The 20,514-nt window shown below is 36.4% G+C and overlaps 1 pseudogene; it reads right to left on the minus strand.

Annotated features, from left to right (window-relative positions):
* Positions 1-4,723: 4,723 nt before the first annotated feature.
* Positions 4,724-5,336, minus strand: LOC124964616 (60S ribosomal protein L17-like; annotated as a pseudogene).
* Between the last annotated feature and the right edge of the window lie 15,178 nt (positions 5,337-20,514).

Below are 20,514 nucleotides of genomic sequence, written 5' to 3' on the forward strand. Positions count from 1 at the left end.
GGCATGCAGCACTATGCCTGGCCTTAATTTAAAAAAAAAAAAACAAAAAACAAAAACAAAAACAAAAAAAACCCCTATAGACCTACCTGCAAAAGGCTTACATCCAAGGGCATGAAAAGGTTTAAACTAGACTCCACCATGAAACAGAGAGAAACCTAGGAACTAACTGATATAGACACCAAGATCTATATGATGATGTACACTGCCCACCATCAACTTGCTGTTCTGAAAGAAAATGATATGTGAAACCAAAATTTTATAACAAAATTTTCAAAAATGGGAAAGTGGGATATAATAATCAGGGTTCAAGAGAAATAGAACCAATGGCTTATAGGGGAATGTATGGTTTAATTTAGGGAATTTGTTCATGCGATTGCTGAGGCTGAAAAGTGCATAATATATAGGGCAGACCAGTAGTCTGAATATTCAGGCAAAAGCTGGTGACATGGTCTTGAAGCAGAATTTTCCATGAGCGTCCAGTTTTTGCTTTTCTGAACTTTAACTAACTAAATGAGGCTCAGTCATGTTATCCATGGTCATCTCCTTTGTTTAAAGTCAACTGATTGTAGATGCTAGCCTCATCTACAAAATATCTTCATGGCAATACTTAAAACAGTACTTGATTCAATAACAAAGTATTACAGCCCAGACAAGTCGATACATGAAACTAATTCCCCCATGGGACAAGTGCATCAAGAGAGGTACAAAAACTACTGCCAGTATTCAGAAGAATGAGAGATCAAAGAAATTTCTTGTCTATTTTTATTGCAGTACTGGGGATCAAACCCAGGGTCTTTTGCTTGCAAGGCAAGCACTCTACCGACTGAGCTATCTCCCTAGCCCTCAAAGAAATTTAGAATTGAAAATAATCCCAGGGCTGGGGAGATAACTCAGTCAGTAGAGTGCTTGCCTTGCAAGCATAAGGCCCTGGGTTCAATCCCCAGCACCGCAACAAAAAAAAAAAAAAAAAAAAAATCCCCATGATTAAAAAAAAACTAAGGAAATATGGGCTCATAGTAATAGAAGACCAAGAAGAAAAAATATTGATCAAAAGTTGTCAAGCACATGTTAGCTAAGCTATTATTATTTCTTTCTTTCTTGTTGTTTTTTTGTTGTTGTTGTTGTTTTTGGTTTTTGGTGTTTTCTTGATACTAGAACACAGAGTCCACTTTACCACTTAGCTTCATCCCCAGTCCTTTGTATTTTGTACTTTGAGACAGGGTCTCGAAGCTTCTTAGGGCTTCACTAAATTGCTGAGGCTAGCTTCAAATTTGTAATTCTCCTGCCATAGTCTCCTGAGTCTTTGGGGTTACAGGTGTGTGCTGCCATACCTGGTCAAGTGCTATTTCTTTTAATAATCTCAGCTATGATAACCCATTATGAAATGGGCTAGAACTATCATTACCCTCATTTTATTTTACTTTATATATTTGTACTTGTGGTACCAGTGATTGAACACAGGGGTGCTTCACCACTAAGACCTAGCCGTGCACCTTCTTATTTTTTTATTTTGAGAAGTTGCCCAGTCTGTCCTCAAACTTGTGATCCTCCTGACTCAGCCTCCTGAGTCTCTGGGATTACAGGTATGCATCACCACACCAGGCTTTAAAACTTACTTTATAGGTGAAGGCGCTGACCCCAATATTTCCTATATCACATAAGTATGATGGAGACAGGACTCAAATTAAGATTGATTGAAAGTTCTAGAACCTCAATCACTATTTCCCTAATAGCCTCCCTAATGCAATTATGCTTCATACATGATCTTGTTAATTTTCCGAAAGGCCCCAGGAGATGTGTTCCCAATTTACAAATGAGGAAACTGAGGCTTAGAGTCCCAAGTGGCAACACCAAGATTTGAACCTGGTTTTTCGACTCTGAACTTGCATTCTGATGACTCCAGCACGTTGCATGACTACCACTTTAGCTCTAATTATACAAGAAGAATGCATCTAAGGGTGTCATTGATGTTCAAACCTGAACAATGAAAGGGACGGGGCTTAAATTAAAATAGTAAAAAGTGTTGGATGTCCATCAGGGGAATGCACACATTAGCTGAAGAAAGAAATATTTATCCTTAGAGATCCTGGCTGTTTGAACATTCATCTTGGGCTGGGAATATAGTTCAGTGGTAAGGTGTGTGCTTAGCATGAATAAGGCCCTGAGTTCCATCCCTAACAAACAAACAAACAAACAAAAACCAAAAAGCAAAACTCCCTAAAAACCAGATAAAGTTGCAATCACTTAATAGGAATGTGTATTGAGACTCTGAATTTTGGTTATTGATTGGCAAGAATAACAACACAGCACTTTCCACCCACATAGAAAACAACACCAAAGTTGGCTTCTTTTAAATGAAAATATTTCCTTGGCTTTCTCTTAGTTACATATTTTTAGCAAAAATTAAATATACTCTGCAAATCATGCCTTCATTTCTTGGGAAGGGAATAGATTCATTTCAATCTAACTTCAAAGGAGCAACAAGCAGACTTTTCTTTCCTAGGCCACTTTGAAACACTCCTACACTATTTTATCCTTTTCCCTCCAAGTTATTTTTTCCCTCTCAGAACGTAGAGTATGTGAGAAATCTGTACTGTTCTATTTTTGCTGAGGAATGAATTTTGAGCTCATAAATTGTCATCTATTCAATTGTTATCCTTTCTCTAGAGCTTCATATTACAGTCTATGCCAAGTTCTTTTTCCTCCTATGATCATGATGAAAACAGAGATACAGGCAATAATTTAGCTATTCTTCAAGATTAAGTGATAGTCTTTAATTGTAAATATTATGTTTACCTGAATTATATCTCCATAATAGTCATCATCCAACTACTCATAATTTTAAGTTGATGGGAATAATATTACAAATCAAATAGTAAAAATAAACACTATATTCATTCATTCCATTGTGTACCCTATTGTGTACCCGACACTGGGGTACACACACATTTAAAACTTGCAATTACTCTAGGAAGTTGCTAGTAATCATTCTCCCCATGTTTCTAAGAAGGAAACCCAGGTAAAGCTAATTTCAATAATTTGTCTATGTTTGCACAGAAATGGACCTGAGAATTAAAATGAAGCACCTATACATAATGGGAGAAGATCTTTACCACATGCTTCTCAGATAGGGCCTTAATATCCAGAATATACAAAGAACTCAAAAAACATAACACCAACAAAATAATAACAATAACCCAATTAATAAATGGGCAAAATAACTAAACTGATGCTTCTCAAAAGAAGAAATACGAATGGCCCACAAATATGTGAAAAAATGTTCAACATCTCTAGCAAATAGGAAAATGCAAATCAAAACCACACTGAGATGTCATTTTACTTCAGTCAGAATGGCAATTATCAGGAATGCAAATAAGAGTTGGCAAGGATGTGGGGGAAAATATATTCCTACCTTGTTGGTGGGACTGCAAACTAATGCACCCACTCTGGAAATTGGAGATTTGGGAGTTTTGGAGATTCCTCCAAAACTAGGAATGTAACCACCATATGACCCAGCTATTCTACTCCTCAATATATGTCTAAAAGATCTAAAATCAGCATACTACAGGGACACAGCCACCTCAATGTTTATAGCAGCACAATGCACAATAGTCAGACTATGGAACCAATCTAAGGTGTCCTTCAACAGAAGAATGGACAAAAAAAAATTTGGTGTATATACACAATGGAATATTCCTTAGCCATGATACAGGATAAAATTGTCTTTTGCTGGAGAATGAATGGAACTGCAGACTATAATGCTAAGTGAAATAAGCCAGACTCAGAAAGTCAGAGATCAAATGTTTTCTCTGATATTTGAATCCAGTCTAAAATTAGGGGGAGGGGGAGAAATGGAGGGAAACATCAAAATAAAAGAAAGATCAAGGGAGTAGAAGGGTATTGAGGGGGAGGAAGAGAGGCAGGATAAGAGAAAAAGAGTGGAATGAATCTGACCAATTTTCCAATGTATGCATACAAATATATTACAGTAAATCTCACCATTGTGTATATCCACAAGACACTAATTTTACCAAAAATTTTAAATAAATAGAAAATCAATAGAGTAGAGGAAAGGTAACAGGGGAGGCAGGAAGGCAAGGGCAAAGTTAAGTATTAGGGACTTTATTTGGAGAAATTATATTCCATGTATTTATAACTATGTCATAGTGAATCATATTGTTATGTGTAACAATAAAATAAATAATCACAAAAAATAAATAAATAAAATGAGGCCTCTAACTACAGAGACAGTCAAGTAGTCATAACAGGTACAACTCCCATAAAATAGTGGCAAGGTGTTATTTTCTAGTTTTACTCTTTCTTCTTAAAAATTTTAAATTACATTTTATGCAGGCAGGACAAATAAATACAGATATTTCAGAGGGAAATCCTGAATAAGTAAATGGCCTGATTTATCATTCAGGGTAGATGCCAGTCAAAAGTGAGCTGCAGCTGGGAGCAGTGGTGAACGCCTATAATTCCAGCAACTCAATAGTCTGTGGCAGGAGGATTCCAAATCAACAAATTGCTGTCAGCCTCAACAATTTAGCAAGACTCTGACTCAGAATAAGAAAATAGCTGGGTGTGGTGGCGCATACCTGTAATCCCAGCAGCTCAGGAGGTTGAGGTAGGAGGATCGTGAGTTCAAAGCCAGTCTTAACAATTTAGCAAGACCCTAAGCAACTGAGCGAGATTCTATCTCTAAATAAAATATTTTTTTTTATTTTATTTGCATTTATTTTATGCTGAATTTATTCCCGTGCCATAAGTTTTTGTTTCTTTAGTTTCTTCTGGGATATCTTTTTCTTCTGTGCAACCTCCTCTTCTGGTTTAGGAACAATCTGTTCCTTTTCAGTGAGGATCATCTCAATGTGGCAGGGGGAACTCATGTATGGGTTAATCCGACCATGAGCTCTGTAAGTACGGCGGCGCATCTTGGGTGCTTTGTTCACCTGGATATGTTCAATGACCAGAGAATCTACGTCTAAACCCTTAAGTTCAGCATTACTGTCTGCATTTTTAAGCATATGCAGCAAAAATTCAGCACTCTTTTTGGGCCACCGTCCCTGTGTCCAGCCCCACTGTTTGACCTGGGCACACCTACCAACTCCACCATTGTAACGCCGGAATGGCACACATTGCTTCTTTAAAGTGACATCCTTCAGGTACTTGGTAGCTTTTCAGATATGCATACCCTTGATGGCCTGTGCAGTTTCACGGGTGTTCTTAAAGTGAACGCGAAGATTTGAACCTCTTGATTTGCATGACTTTGTGGGGATTTCTGGGTCAAGAGAGTAGCGGACCATTTTCACAGATCACCTGAGGCCGCTTACAGGAAGAGCTAAATAAAATATTAAAAAGGACTGGGATGTGGCTCAGTGATTGAACACCCCTAGTTCAATCCCTTACCAATAAATAAATAAAATTAAAAATAAAAACTAAAAAGGATTAAGATGTAGCTTAGTGGTAAAGTGCCCCTGGGTTCAATTCCCAGTACCAAAACAAAAAAAAAAAGATTTATGAATCTACTCCTGAGAATAAACTATAAAATAGAAGGTGAAGCTTGGGAGGCCCAAGGTAGGGTTGCAGGTAAAGTGAGAAAGCGCAACAGGATATTGGGTGTGGCAGTGGGGCAAGCCTGGTACTTGAGTGGGGGGGTGGTGAGAGGAAGCCTTGCAGGAAGTATTCTAGTTCTACCAGCCTGAAGGAGATAGAAAAGGCAGGAGAAAGACAGCAGGGGTGGAAAGATAAATCATTCATAATCCTTTGCATATGCAGGATATTTTACAGGAATCTTTATGTGTGTGACACCATTTTGCTATTTCACAATGCTTATTATATAAAAGTATTATCTGTAAAGGGTTCACAGTGGTACACACCTGTAATCCCAATTACTCTGGAGTCTGAGGCAGGAGGATTGCAAATTCAAAGCCAGCCTTGGCAACTTAATGAGACCCTGTCTCAAAATAAAAAATAAGGACTGGGAATGTAGTGTAATGGTAAAGAGCTATGGGTTCAATCCCCAGTACCAAAAAATATAAATAAATAAAATTATCTATAAATGGATATGGTAAATTCTGGTTACTCAGTTGATATCAGAGTATAGTCCCTCTTCCTTGGAACTATGAGCAACATTCTGCATGTGAATGTCAGAAGTACGGTTTTTCTGGTGATTGAGTTCCTGTGGATTTCCTTGATGAAGTGATTGTTTCTTTTCCAGAAAGATGTCTCCAGTAGCCCTTTCCTTTCTTTCACTTTCTTAGTTTGCAATGTTAAATTACCACAATTCTGGGGGTGGGGGAGACTTCTCCAAATTGTGAAGGTGGCCAGGTCATGACAATGACATGGAATTCAATTCTTAACAAAACAAGTCATAGCCCTTTGTCACTCATGACAAGCCATTGGATAGCTCCAAGTAAGTTTCCTCTTATGTCTTGCCAGCTGGGTTGAAATAGGCATTTTGCTTGAGAAAACTTAAAGTAGGGAAAGATAAGACCTCAGGAATCATTACTGTTAATAAAACTTGACATTGAAGGAGCTGGGCACTGTGGAGCATGCCTGTATTCCCAGAAACTTGGGAACCTGAGGTCAGAGGATCTCAAGATCAAGTCCAGCCTGGGTAACTTAGCAAGATCCTGTCTCAAAATAAAATAAAATAAAAAGGGTTGGGAATGTCGCTCAGAGGTAGAACACTTCTGAGTTCAATCCCTGTTACTGAAAAACAAAACAAAACAAAACCAACCATGAAATGGAAAAGGTGATGTTAGAAAAGAAATTTGATGTTCATCCACATAATCATGTCTTCCTGTCGTAAGACCAAAGCTTAAAGGAAACTCCTACAAGATTGTCTATTAAAATTCAGGGTGTACCAGATCCCAGTAACCTTGCAGTGAGTACAGGTTTGAATGCCTTGCAGGGAAGGCAGGATAATGGAAAATCATATACATAAAGCCTAGGGACTGTTTGGAAACTTCCATTGCTAGCTGTTCACAAGTGATCTTTGAGGTCACATGGTATGATCTTAATAGGCTAAACATAACTCTTCAATGCTAATTAATAAATGCTTTATTTTGGTTATTTGTATCTTTATAGTCATTGAGGAACGTCCTTGCAAAGCAGCATCTTGCTGTCTATTTTCAAATACTTAATTAATGGCCTTGCTCCAGGATAAACACATCCTGTTTTAAAAATTTGATGATGAAAAGCTTTTTAAAAACATGTATCTCCTTATGTTTGTGGCCTTGACAGTGATGATGGTTTGAAGTTTATCCTCAAACTCATCATAATGTATGCATTAAATATGAACAGCTTTTTATATGTCTCTCACACCTGGATAAAATGGTTTTTAAAAATGTATCTTGCATGTCATTGTACTTCACATTGTCCTTTATAACAAAATCGTGAACCATTATTTTAAACAAAACTATTATAGTAAATATGGAGGAGAATGCTAATTCTTCAGTTTCTCTAACAACTCATTCAGCTATTTCTGAAAGTTTGTTTGGTTTTTGTTATTGTTGCTTGTTTTAGTTTGTTTTGTTTGTTTTTTTCAGTGGTGGGGAGCAAACCCAGGGCTTCAGGCATGCAAAGTACTCTACTTCTGAGCTACATCTCCAGCCCCCTGAGAGATTTTTAAAAGATGCTTATACAGTAAATTAAATGTAAGTTGTTATGTTCTATCACACCAGAGAAGTACTTGCCTTCAAGGATTTCAAGAGCACTCTCTCAATATCATTCTGAAGAGAATTCTGCAAATCTTTCTTTTAACAAAGATTTATTGAAATACTCTCACTTAACACATACAGTTCAATGATGTTTAGTACATTTTGCAATTTCTCTTAAAAGTGCTTGTCCCTGGTAAGAAGCTTGTATTGAGTTTTCCTCAATCACGTGAATCATTTCAATTCAGGTGTATTAGTTGCTCCTGTTTCTAGGTTACCCACAGTCCTGGCTGGCTAGAAGATTAAAAGGCTTCCCAATGACAGATTTTAACAATATTTGGTTGCCTCCACATGTAATCAAATACTGAGAACTCCACCTGGCTAATCCTATTTGACATCACAATACACTCCAAAGGTAGGATGTGATAGGTTAAACATTTACAATGCTACTAAGTCTGTCTTTGCCATCATATATTAAAATGGTTTATTCCACTGCCAAAATACAATTCATTTAATCATCATTAAATAAATTTTTCTCTGCTTCTCGTCAGGTGTACAACCTATTGGTCATCAGGAAAGAATGCCATGAGGCATAATTTAAAGGTGCCATTATGTTTGTAACTCTATGATCACCTATGCGTTGGCATTCTTAATTAGCTTGCAGTGAGTTATAGAAGCTAACTGATTTAATTCAGCACTGCTGTGATCCATCTGAAAATAGAACTGTTATGTTTTCAATTAACATATTTTTAATCAAAAACTAAAGAAGGAAAGAAGGGAGGGAGGGAGGAAGGGCGGGCTATGAAAGAAACCATACGGTTATCAGTCATCCCTTGATTCTAGGAAGGGCCCCCTTCCCCATGAATACTTAAATCCCTGGATGCTTTAAATCAACTCTAGATTACTCACAATACCTAATACAATGTAAATGCCATGTAAATGATTGTTACATTGTACTGTTTAGGGAATAAGGAGAAGGAAAGAGATCTACAGGTTCACTACAGTTGCAATTTATTTATTTGTTTTTTTTTAAATTTTTTTGCGATGCTGGGAATTGAACCCAGGGCCTTGTGCTTGCAAGGCAAGCACTCTACCAACTGAGCTATCTCCCCAGCCCCACAGTTGCAATTTTCATAGGCCTAACTATATAGTACACAACCTGCAGTTGGTCCACAGATACAAAATCTATGGATACAGGGAGCTGACAGTGTTTGACAGTTTTGCTTTAAAACCTGCCATGTGTAGTATATCCTACTAAGCAGTGGGAGACTCAGTTATAACTGTAGGCACACTTTTTTTTAAACAAACAATTTTTTTGATAGATGAGACAATCAAACATGGAATAATAAAAGTTATTCAAAGGAATACTTTTTTAGGGGTAAATTTCATAGAAAGATTTACATTAAAGAGTGAAAACATCTTGAAGAAGAGAGATCAATGTAGATCATAAATATTAATAGAAATGTCATGAAGGAAAGAAGACATGAGCTGGACCTACAAATGGTTAATATTCTTAAAAGAAAATTTCCAGATGTGGGGATACTATGATATATAGTCATAATTTCAATAGTGACATAACCTATATTTGTATCTACCTAAGTTAACTTAGAAATAGTCCACATGGTTATATACAGAACAATGGAGCTGAAAAATAAAAGGCATAGTCTGCACATATCTAGTGCTCTTAATTCTCATGTTTCTAGGCAAAAATGAAGTCCAAGAAGTTAGGGAAACCCAGCATACCAAATGTCTCTCTTGGGCCATGATCCTGTACATTATCTATTTAAAGGTCTGAGAAGTTGTACTTAAAAAAAAAAAAAAAAATGTTTATCTCTATTTATTTCAGAATTCCCCAAGCTTACCTGGACTGTGGAACACCTTTCTCACAGAATACTTTGGTGGTATATCAAGGAAATGAACTCCATGCCATACAGTGTAGGAGATAGTAATCTACAATAAATAAAATGACCAAATTAAAAAATGAATAAAAGATCTTAACAGATATCTCACTAAAGAAGATATACCAATGGCAAATAAGCATCTGAAAAGATGCTCCACATATTTTGTTGCTATGGTTTGGATCTGGAATGTTCCTCCAACAACTCCTATGTCGAAACTGTGGTCCCCAATGCATCAATGTTCAGAGGTGGGGTTTTGGGGAAGTGATTACTCTAACTCTATCAGTGGATTAACCTGTCAATGGATTCTTAACTGATGGCATTATTGGGAAGAGGTAGAGACTATAAGAGTAGGGACTTAGTTAGAAAAAAATACATCTTGGGGCAGGGGGTGGGATGCCCTGGAAGGGTAGTTCTTATCCCCAGTCCCTTCCTTTCTCTCTGTCTCTCCCCTGTCCCTCTCTCTTCCTTCCTTTCTCTTGCTCTCTCTTCCATTTTCAGTTGCTATGATATAAGCAGCTTTGATCCACCATAGGCCAATAGTAATGGAACTAGCCAATCATGCACTGAAACCTCTGAATCCATGAACCAAAATAAATCTTTCCTCCCACCCCCATATGCTAGTATTGGGGGTTGAATGAGAGGCACTTTTTTTTTTTTTTTTTTTCTGGTTGCCTGACTCCCAGGGGCAATTATGAGACAGCATCGCACTGAGATGTCCAAATTGTCCTTGAACTTTTGATCTCCTGTCTCAGTCTCCTGAGTAACTGGAATTATAAGCATACACCCCTGTGCCTGGCAAATCTTTCCCCCTTTAAGTTGTTTTTCTCAGGTATTTTGTCACAGTGATGAAAAGCTAATACATACATTATCAGAAAAATGCTAAATAAAACAAGATACCACTACACATCTATTAGAATGATCAGAATCCAGAACACTGAAAATATCAAATGCTGGCAAGGATATGGAGCAACAGAAACTCTCACCCATTACTGGTGGGAATGCAAAAAATTCTAACTACTTTGGAAGACAGTTTCGCAGTTTCTTACTAAGTTAAATCTACTTTTACCATATGATATAGCAACCATGCTCTTTGGTATTTGCCTAAGTTGAAAACATGTCCATATGAAAACCTATGCACAGATTTTTATAGCAGTTTTATTCAAAATTGCCAAAATCTGGAAGCAATCAAGATGACTTTTGTAGATGAGTAGATAAATCAACTATAGCACATTCAGGCAATGAGATATTATTCAGTGGTACAAAGTGAGTTATCAAGTCTTGAAAAAATATGGAAGAATTTTAAATGCATATTGCTAAGTGAAAAAAGTCAATCTGAAAAGGCTATATATTCCAACTATAATGCATTCTGGTAGAGGCAAAACTATGTAGACAGTAAAAAGTTCAGCTATTGTCAAAGATTAGGGAAGAGGTGAGGATGACAAAGCAGAGCACAGAGGATTTATGATACTATATGTTGGATTCAAATTATAAATCTGCTCAAAAGCATAGAAAGCACATAGCAGGAATGAGTAGTCTATGATGATGATTTGGGTGATGATGTGTCAGTCAAGATTCATCCACTGTGACACACGTAACCACTCTGGTGGGAGATGTTGATAATGGGGGAGATTATAAATGTGCTGGGCAGGTAATACCTGGGAATTCCATGCCCATTCTGCTCAGTGTTGCTGTAAACATGAAATTGCTCTAAAAAGTAAAGTTGTAATTCATTCAGGTGAATATTACACACAAATGGAATGTGGCCCACACATATTTCGTTTGCCACTTTACCTAATTGGTACAAAGTTTTATTTTTAAAAGATGTAGGGGGAGTAGATAGGTATTGATCATTATGATGACATTTGCACAGGGTCCCATGGCACAGTGAGTGGTAGAATCCAAGCTCCTCAACTCTAGTCTCCAGCTTGTTTTATAAAGTTTTGCCTTACAGAAGCTTCCATATGTACATCCTAAAGCCCTCAGAAAGACAGATGAACCGATCGGAACAATGTCACAACCAATCTTGAGAGGAATAACATAGGAGCTCAAAGTCTAACTTACTCAGATGTGGACCGGTATACATGAAATTTTTTAAAATAATGAAAGAAAAATATCATTTGGTTTTCAATTTGTAAAATTTTTCTAATTTCATAGATGGTCCCCAAAATAATAGAAATCACAAATCAATTCCTCAGGATAGCTGGTCAACATTTTTAGGTCTACAAATTAGGAGTAGAATATTTTCATTCCATTCTTACTTTGAAATAATAGATCATGACGGAATGCAGTGTGTGGAGAAAAATCCAATTATGTGAAACATGCAATTCAGAGATTACACTGGGAATCTTTTTCTGCATTGAGTTCTTATCATACTGTCTGACATTTGTTTAGCAATCTTACTTCAATTTTTCATTTTTAAGTTGATTCTTTCTTTTAATTCCTCAATCATTTTAAATATTCTTGTTGTTATTCTGTCCAATTATCTCTATTATCTGAAGTTCTTGGGAGAGAAACTATCCCTGTTATTAATTAAATTTGCTAATAATTATGTTACACCGATTCCTCAAGGGTTTTGTGACTTTTGATTGTGAACTCATCTTTAGTGGGACTTGATTATCCTCTCTAGAACAGGATGAAGGCAGGTCCCTTTAGAGCAGTTGATCATGTAGGACACCTTTCTTGATCTAAATGATTCTGGAAAAAGCACAAAGTCTAATTTTTTTTTTTTTTTTTTTCAGTGCTAGAGATAGAACCCAGGGTCTCAAGCATGATGGACAAATGCTCTACCACTGAGCCACAACCCAGTCAAAAAAGTATAAATTTTAAGCTCAATTCTCTTGTCAGGAAGAAGGTCAAGATAATTTTTCATGCATTTTCTGGCAGATCAGACTTTTGTCTTCAATTTATATAAGTGGATGGATTTTTATCCAGTCTGCCTTTTACTGAAGTTTTTATCTCTTGGAGAGTGTCTGTTTTATCCCAAAGTGACAAAAGTCTCATCTCTTATCCCACTTGGGTATTGAAAAAAAAAAAAAAATCCAACCCTATCTCCAGTGCTGTCAGGGCTGGGGGCGTCGTCTTTACTTTCTCCCAGGTGCAGATGTACATTTAAATGATACTTGTTTGTGTTGTTAGTGTTTCTAGTACCTCACAGTTACAAGGTTTTGGAGTGTCTTGTTCACTGTACTGCCAGACTCAAAACTCCCTGTGTCCTCCATCATGTGGATTTTGTCAGAGTCTCTTGGAATAGCTAACTAGGTTGATTGGATTTTATTATATGCTGCACTGAGCAACTCTATGAAAACTTCATAGAACTATTACACGTTTGGGGCTTTCCAATGACCTGGAAAAAGTTATTGTTTATTCTTTTCTGAGTTTTTTTGTATTTAGTAATAAACAGCATTTGTAAATAAATTGAGGATACAACAGTGAAGGAAGATATTATTGGTCAAATTTGAGATCCTCAAAAAATATATTTCTGTGTGCAGGCACCATCAACGTCAACAGCCAAAATATGTGTGCACGCATGAATATGTAACAACAAATCCCACCCTTATGTATAATTTTAATGCACCAATAAAATATGAAAAAGTAAAATAATACTAATAAATAAAAACAAAACAACATCAGCAAAATTAGTGAATATGTGGTCAGTACCTTGGAGTACTCATTGATGAACTTGAAAACCTCTGTCTGCTTTAAGGAACTTTTTTAAGAGAGAAAAAGGAAGTAGATCAAACTTATTTGGATATTGGAAATTTGACCCATGCCCCCCACTACCAATCCAACAAATCCTTCCAAACTCTTAAGGAGAGCACAATTATTAATTAAGACCATTTAATACTTACTTTGCTTAGCATACTATTTTAAGAAGCACTTATAATACTATAAAGTCACATATATGTATATACATGCACACATTTTCTGGAATGCATTTTGGTTAAAAACAAAGACTATTAGTATATCAGATCATTATTGTTGTTAATTAATCACACTGAACAGAAACTAATACAGAATAAATATTTGTTGGGTGCCACTGTACTTAGTACCATGCTTGTTAACTTTTTGAGGTATTCTGAAAGACAAAACAGACATCTACATATATTTAAGAAATTTGTGATATGATTATCACCCAATTCCTGGTCAAATTACTAAAAGGAAAGACATTTTTCAAAGACATCTTGCAAAAGCAATTTTTAATAGATGAAAAAATGTGTTTAGTTACTAACTGAAAAATATCAATATTAATATTTGAAAAATTAATCATCTATATGAATCAGTTTTTTAGTTGCTATACCTGAGGTTTGATACTTTATAAAGAAAAGGGATTTATCTGGAGGTTTAAAGCCCAAGTGTGACTAGCCCCATTTGTATGGACTCTAGTGAGGGCCTAATGGCAGATGACATTGTGGTGGAGAGCACACGTAAGAGGGACCACGTGGCGAGAGAGACATGAGAGAGGCCAGAGAGAGGGGAAAGGGATGGTCCTGCTTTTACTCTTTCATAACTATATTCTCACCCCAAACTAATCAGAGTCCAGTGAGAACTACTTTAATCCCATTTTGGGGGCAGAGTCCCCAACAACCTTGTTAACTTGCACTAAGTTTTACCTCTTAAATGTTTCATCACCTCAATAGGGTCACACTGAAGAACATGCCTCCAATACAGGAGCCCTTGGGGGACAAACTATATCCAAATCATAGGATGATTTATGAAAAAAAAAAAAAGTTAGGATTTGGGGAGGTATGTTTTTCAAACCTTAAGAGAGTAAGGTAGATGAGAGAGAGAGAGGAGTGGAGTGACAGATGGCAGAAGAGGAGGGAAATGCTTTCTTGGCCATTGTGCCTTTAGAAACTAATTTTATTGGGTTGAAGAGTTCCATCTGGGAATTTCTTCTAGGAAACTTAGGCTGGAAATTTAAGAAAACTCAAGCAGGACTGTTTTTAAAAAAGATTCTAAAGAAATACAAAATGTGACTACTTATAAGTCATAAATCCCTGGGTCTGTCTTATTCAGCAACATCTTTATCACTCAATAAATAATTAAATGAATAAGCAAGCATTAAATTATTAGAAGAAATTCTGAAATTCCTGAGATATTATGAACCTAGCATAATTGTCATGGTGGGTATTTCCTCACAAATTTTCATGGCCTTAAATTTTCTTAAAAAATAAAAGAAAATGGCAGAAAATGCTTAAGCAACAAATTGCACCAATTTCTTTCATATTTTTTAAAAGAATACATTTGGACTTAGTATGTCTATCTAAGCAAAAAATACCAATCTTACAGGTAGGTTTGTAAATAGAGTTCTGGTTATGACAATACTGCATTAAATGGGTCAAAGATTATTGCTCTATTTGCAAATCTTGAAACTGACAGCACCTTCTGGGAAAATTTATGGCAAGTTTGTCTTTTTTTTTTTTTTTAAAGCAGTGCTTCTATAAATCCAACTAAAGTGCTATGAATAAGGTTGTAAATCACTTCACTGACTTGAGTAATGGGACTTTTATTTCATGAAACTATGCCAAGAAACCTAGAGGCTTTCATTGATATTGAATCTTCTGTAATATTTAATAGTTATTCATCACCTCAAAAAATGAATTTTGATACTGACTGAAAATATTTTTACTTTTTTTTTTGGTGAAAGGAATATATATAGAAATCAGTGGTGTAAAGTCTGATGGTTTTAAAGAGGTTCATTAGTTTACCAGCAGAGAAAGAAAATAGAATCAATAGAAAGTAAATACAAGCAAATTCACTAAATCATTGTGGAAATAAGTTCATATTTTATCTGTAATTGCGATTGGTACAACCAGTTCTAATGGATGGATAATGTCGAGTGCTTCTTTCTGGATTATTTTCCCCCAGTCTTAACTTTCAGTTTGACAAAATAGAAACTCCAATGAATGTGTCATTCTTCTCTTTCCCAGTTATATTCAAATATTTTCACAGGGTATGTAGACTCTGATAGCACAAAAATTCTAGTAGCAGTAAGTCCTATGAGGAGAAAATGTACATGTTATACAAAAGTTAAATTTGCCTACAGTGGATCTTTAGTATATTTGGAGGATTGGTTCTAAGACAACACCTTCCTTCCAGGACTCCCAAACTCACATACTTAAGTCCCTTATATAAAATGGCACAGTATTTGCATATAGCTTACATATATCCCTCTTATACTTGGTCATCTCTGGGGTGCTGATAATAACTAATAAAGTGTAAATGCTATGTAAAACATTGTTACACTGAATTATTTAGGGAATAATTTCAAGAAAAATGTATGCACATATTCAATATAGATGCAATTTTTCTAATATTTTGTTCCACATTTGATAGAGTCCATGAATGTGCAACCCTCAGAGTCCTATGTCAACTGTACACTAGTAAAACAAGTGAAATACAAGCTTCCTAGAGGTAGCTCTACGCACATTCAGTTAGGAACCTGACCTTCTGGACCTTGAATTTTATAAGTGCTATTAAAGGTTGCCAATCTTTTGTTTCAGGTAGTGCCAGAACCTGAAAGAACCTAAAAACCAAGCATAAAACAGGAAAAAACTAAAGCTATAATCCCAGATGTTTATATATCTGCGTTGGTCAGTGATTGGTAAGTGTTTATTTACAATCTGCTTGTTTTTACAAATGATGTCATATATTCAATATCCTAGATGAAATTAAAAGGAAATAAGAAAGAAACTGAATCAGAGGGAAAGTGAAGGTAGAGAAGCAAGAGAGGCAAAACTGCATGCTAAGGGGCCTTAACACTGGATCACAAAGAAGATTGAGTTTTGTTTTCTTTTTTTTTTTTTTTTTTTGGCACTGGGAATTGAACCCAGAAGCATTTTACCACTGAGTTACATCACCGGTCACTTTTATTTTAAGATCTCACTAAAGGTTTCACTAATTTGCTGAAGCTGGCCTTAAACTTGTGATCCTCCTGCCTCAGCCTTTCCAGTTGCTGGGATTATAGGTGTGTGCCAGGTCATCTGGCAAAAGGTCCTCATTTTTAAAACCATGTACTACTAAAGTACTGGGAGACTAGAACAATCGTGGGAGAAAGGATCTGAGAGGTGTTGTAAATAGCTCACAGCTCAGCAGGAGGTACATAATGTGCGTTTGCCATTTTGTTTGTGAATATTCTATTCTGCTGTGAGAAATAAGAAAATAAATGAAATGAAGGAAACTCACAAACTGTGTTAAGCATAGATAAGAAGTTACTAACCTATTAGATCAAGAAGATGGCAGATTTTCATCATGCACAATATACTGTATACAAGAGGCATAGGGACACTTGGTATTCATGATGCCTTAATTTGCCACCTATTGATGATGCCTATTCTGTTCACACCTGCTTTCTGCCCAAGAAACAAATAAACAAAATACCTGTAGATGCTCATCAGATTTACTGGCAAGCTGTAGCTACTGGTCAGGCATTCTTGCTCCTCTGAATTGGGTTAATATATTGTTGTTCCCAGAGTTCTACCTCTTGGCCTCTTTTTTCATCCTGTAGTCTGTCCCTAGGTGGCCTCATCCACTCCCAGGCCCACAGCTCCCCTGCTGTACACAATGGGCTCATCCAATCTCCATTGTATAGGAACACATCTCCACGTATGCATCCATCCTTTAGATGTCCCAGGGATACCTGGATCTTCATATCCCTAAGACTGACCTCGTCTTCTCTCCTCAAACTGATAGTTCACCTGTATTTCAGCCTATATGACAGCAAAATCTGCCTAATCACTCAACCAAAATTTTGAGCCATTCTGACTCTGTCCTTTTCCTCTGATACAAAGGTAGCAAGTCTTGTGATTTCTATCTCCTTAAAGCATCTCATTACTTGTCTTTACCCATCATTGCCAAGAATTATCTAAATTAGCACTAATTTACAAGGCACCAATGTGTCTTGTCTCTTGAAGAGACAAGAAGAGAGAGTAGAAAGAGAAAATCATGTAGAAAAGGTTGCTTTAGATTTCCCATGGGTCAACTGACCAGCAACCAGAGGACAAGGAATGGTTAAAGCAATTTTTATAGATCAGTCTCCAGACCTGTGAGGGTGGAGAAGGATAGAGAATAGAGGTGATGGGGGAAATGGATGATATCTAGCATAACTGCATGTGTATTTGTTCATAAATCTCTGCACAGCCTGAGTAACCTGAGAACAAAAGGTGTTTCTTTTATGGATGCATTCATAGCATCTAACATATACTAGGCTCTCAAGAGATGCTTACGGGTTAAATCAGAGAATACAGTAAATTGGGCATTTCTTTGAGGACTGTGCTTTCTGAACTTGCCACATGCTTTTTGGAACCTAAGGCAAAACAAGAAACAGCATAAGATCTATAATTTTTGTTTTTTGATAAAAGTTGTTTGATCAGCAGAGATGAGTTCTCTTAGTGCACAATGCTGTGAGGAACCAGAATCAGTCACGTGACTGCCTATATTAGAGGCACTCAGCTGCATATTTAACAATGAAACTGTTAAGAGCACAAACATTTTGTAAGGAGACATGTTTAAATATTAACCCTTAATAAAACTGAAGCCATGTTCTTAAAAAGTAACCTGTAAGAAAATTGAGTTAACATGGTCTATTTTGATCTAAGAATATCTTGCTTAACCAAGTGATTATACCTTAGCTTTAAACCTGACCTTCTAAATAGATCTCCAGTGCAAGTATCCCTGTATTCTCTCCTCTCTCACCAGACAACACATGGGAAGAGTCAACTGACAAACTCACATTGGGGTACAGTGAATTCATTAGATGGCTGAAACTTGGGTCTCTGAGTGACTATATGGAGCTGACTCTTCTTACTCCCTACATACTTCTTAGCTGAAAATAAGAATTAAATCTTTAATGTGATAAACCTCTGCTATTTATTAGGTTTTATACTAACGGTTATTTACTCTGACTTAAACAGTTGTAAAATAATGTCCTAAAAACTAAGATGTTTGTTTGGTTGTTTATGTGTGTATGTGTGTTTCCTAGTACTACAGGGGATTGAACTGAAGGACACTCTACTACCGAGCTACATCCTCATTTTTTATTTTGAGAAAGGGTGTCACAAAGTTGCCCAGGTTGGCCTTGAATTTGTGATCCTCTTGCCTCAGCCTTCTGAGTTGCTGGGGTTACAGGCAAGCACCACTGTGCTTGGCTTTGGGTTTGTTTTAAATACTACTACTGTGATTATCATGATCCTTAGTCCATATCATGATTATTTTTATGAAACTATGGCCTAGCTTGAATCTCATAATCCTCATTTGAAGATTATTATATTATTATTTTCTACTTGAGAGATGTTCCTTGGAGCCCTTTTTCCTTGGAATAATATGATAGAAAATAGAATAATGAACATTCTGATGTGTAATGTACTAATCCCTGTCTTATGCATTATCTCTTTAGATTCTTCCAATAACTTTAAAGACTATGCAAGAGTCTATTATTGTCCCCATTTTATAGTTGATAAAATTGAGATTAAAAAGATTAGGTATAAAGTAGAAAAAATGAGTTTTCATACTTGGGTAAAGGTTAAGGAAGAGAACAATTTAGTCTTTCTAAAACCTGGTATAAAGTTAAGAGTTAAGTTCTCTTTAACTTTTTGAACTTTTAGCAAATTGATCTATTGCTATGTAACAAAGTACTCCAAAATAGACTTAAAACAATTTAGTTTGCTCACAAAAGTTGAGGGGAATCATGTGAGCTAAGTGGGGTTGAAAGTGGGGCTGGACAGTTGACTTCCTGGCATCTCTCCTTCTGTGATCTCTCCACATGTCTCTTTACATATGAGAGAGAGAGAGAGAGAGAGAGAGAGAGAGAGAGAGAGAGAAAGTTCTAAGACTTTAAGACCTAATTAAAGGAAGAAGTTATATTATGTCACCACCATCAGATTTTCCTAGAAGTAAACAACTGAGGTGGGGTATATATTCTTTTCTCTCCCCTTTTATTTTTTTTCTTATGGGATTGAACCTAGGGGTACTTTACTTCTTAGTTACATTTCCAACCCCCATCCCCCACTCCACTTTTCTTTTAAATTTTGAGATAGTGTCTCCTAAGTTGTTCAGGGACTCTCTAAGTTACTGAGTCTGGCTCAAATTTGTGATCCTCCTACGTCAGCCTGCAGAGTTTCCAGGATTACTGGCATGTGCCCCCATGAAAGGCTATACTGTTTCTTTCTTTCTTTCTTTTTTTTTTTTTTTTTTGTGGTACTGGGGATTGAACCCAGGGCTTTGTGCATGCAAGGCAGGTACTCTACCAACTGAGCTATATCCCCAGCCATAGACTATTTCTTGATTAGAGAAATGTCAAGGAATTTGTGGACACAATTTTAAACTACCTTCCTTTCTAAATTGCTTGCCTACATTAGTATAAATGTAAGCACATCAGGGGTAAGTGATTCATCCAAGGTCATTCAGCTGAAATGGTCCCACCAATATTAGATCCAATTTTGTGACTCAAAATTCCACACATTTTCACTGTCCTAGAAGATCTCCTGTGAACAGCCATGTCTAATAGGGTAGATAAACTGTCTGCCCCCAAATAGGTTTGATTCTTTTAACTGTCTTGGAAAATATATTTATCTTGCAGGAAAAGTATTACCCATAAAGTAATCATCCATAAGTACTTTCCAAGTTTCTCTCAAATATCTGTTAAGTTAATCTATCCCCAACAGACGTATTCATTTACATTTTTCCATATCAATCTCATTTTTTGGTCATTTTTGGCTGTATTTCTCACCTCTCAAGATCTTTTGTATTAATTCTCAGACCTACCACTTATGTTAATATGCCTCCTAACTTGGAGCCTTCCTTATTCCATTAGCAAGACCATATGCTCTTCCTGTAGGCCATTAAATGAAATATTCTTTAAGAGTAGGATTTGACAATGCCTGAGGGGCCTTCTTTGTTTTGTCATTTCAAGAGGCCATTCACCTTCACTTCTGAAAATTTCTGTTGAACCAAAG

This window comes from Sciurus carolinensis, chromosome 14 (genome assembly GCF_902686445.1).
Source record: "Sciurus carolinensis chromosome 14, mSciCar1.2, whole genome shotgun sequence".
Taxonomy (NCBI): Eukaryota; Metazoa; Chordata; class Mammalia; order Rodentia; family Sciuridae; genus Sciurus; species Sciurus carolinensis.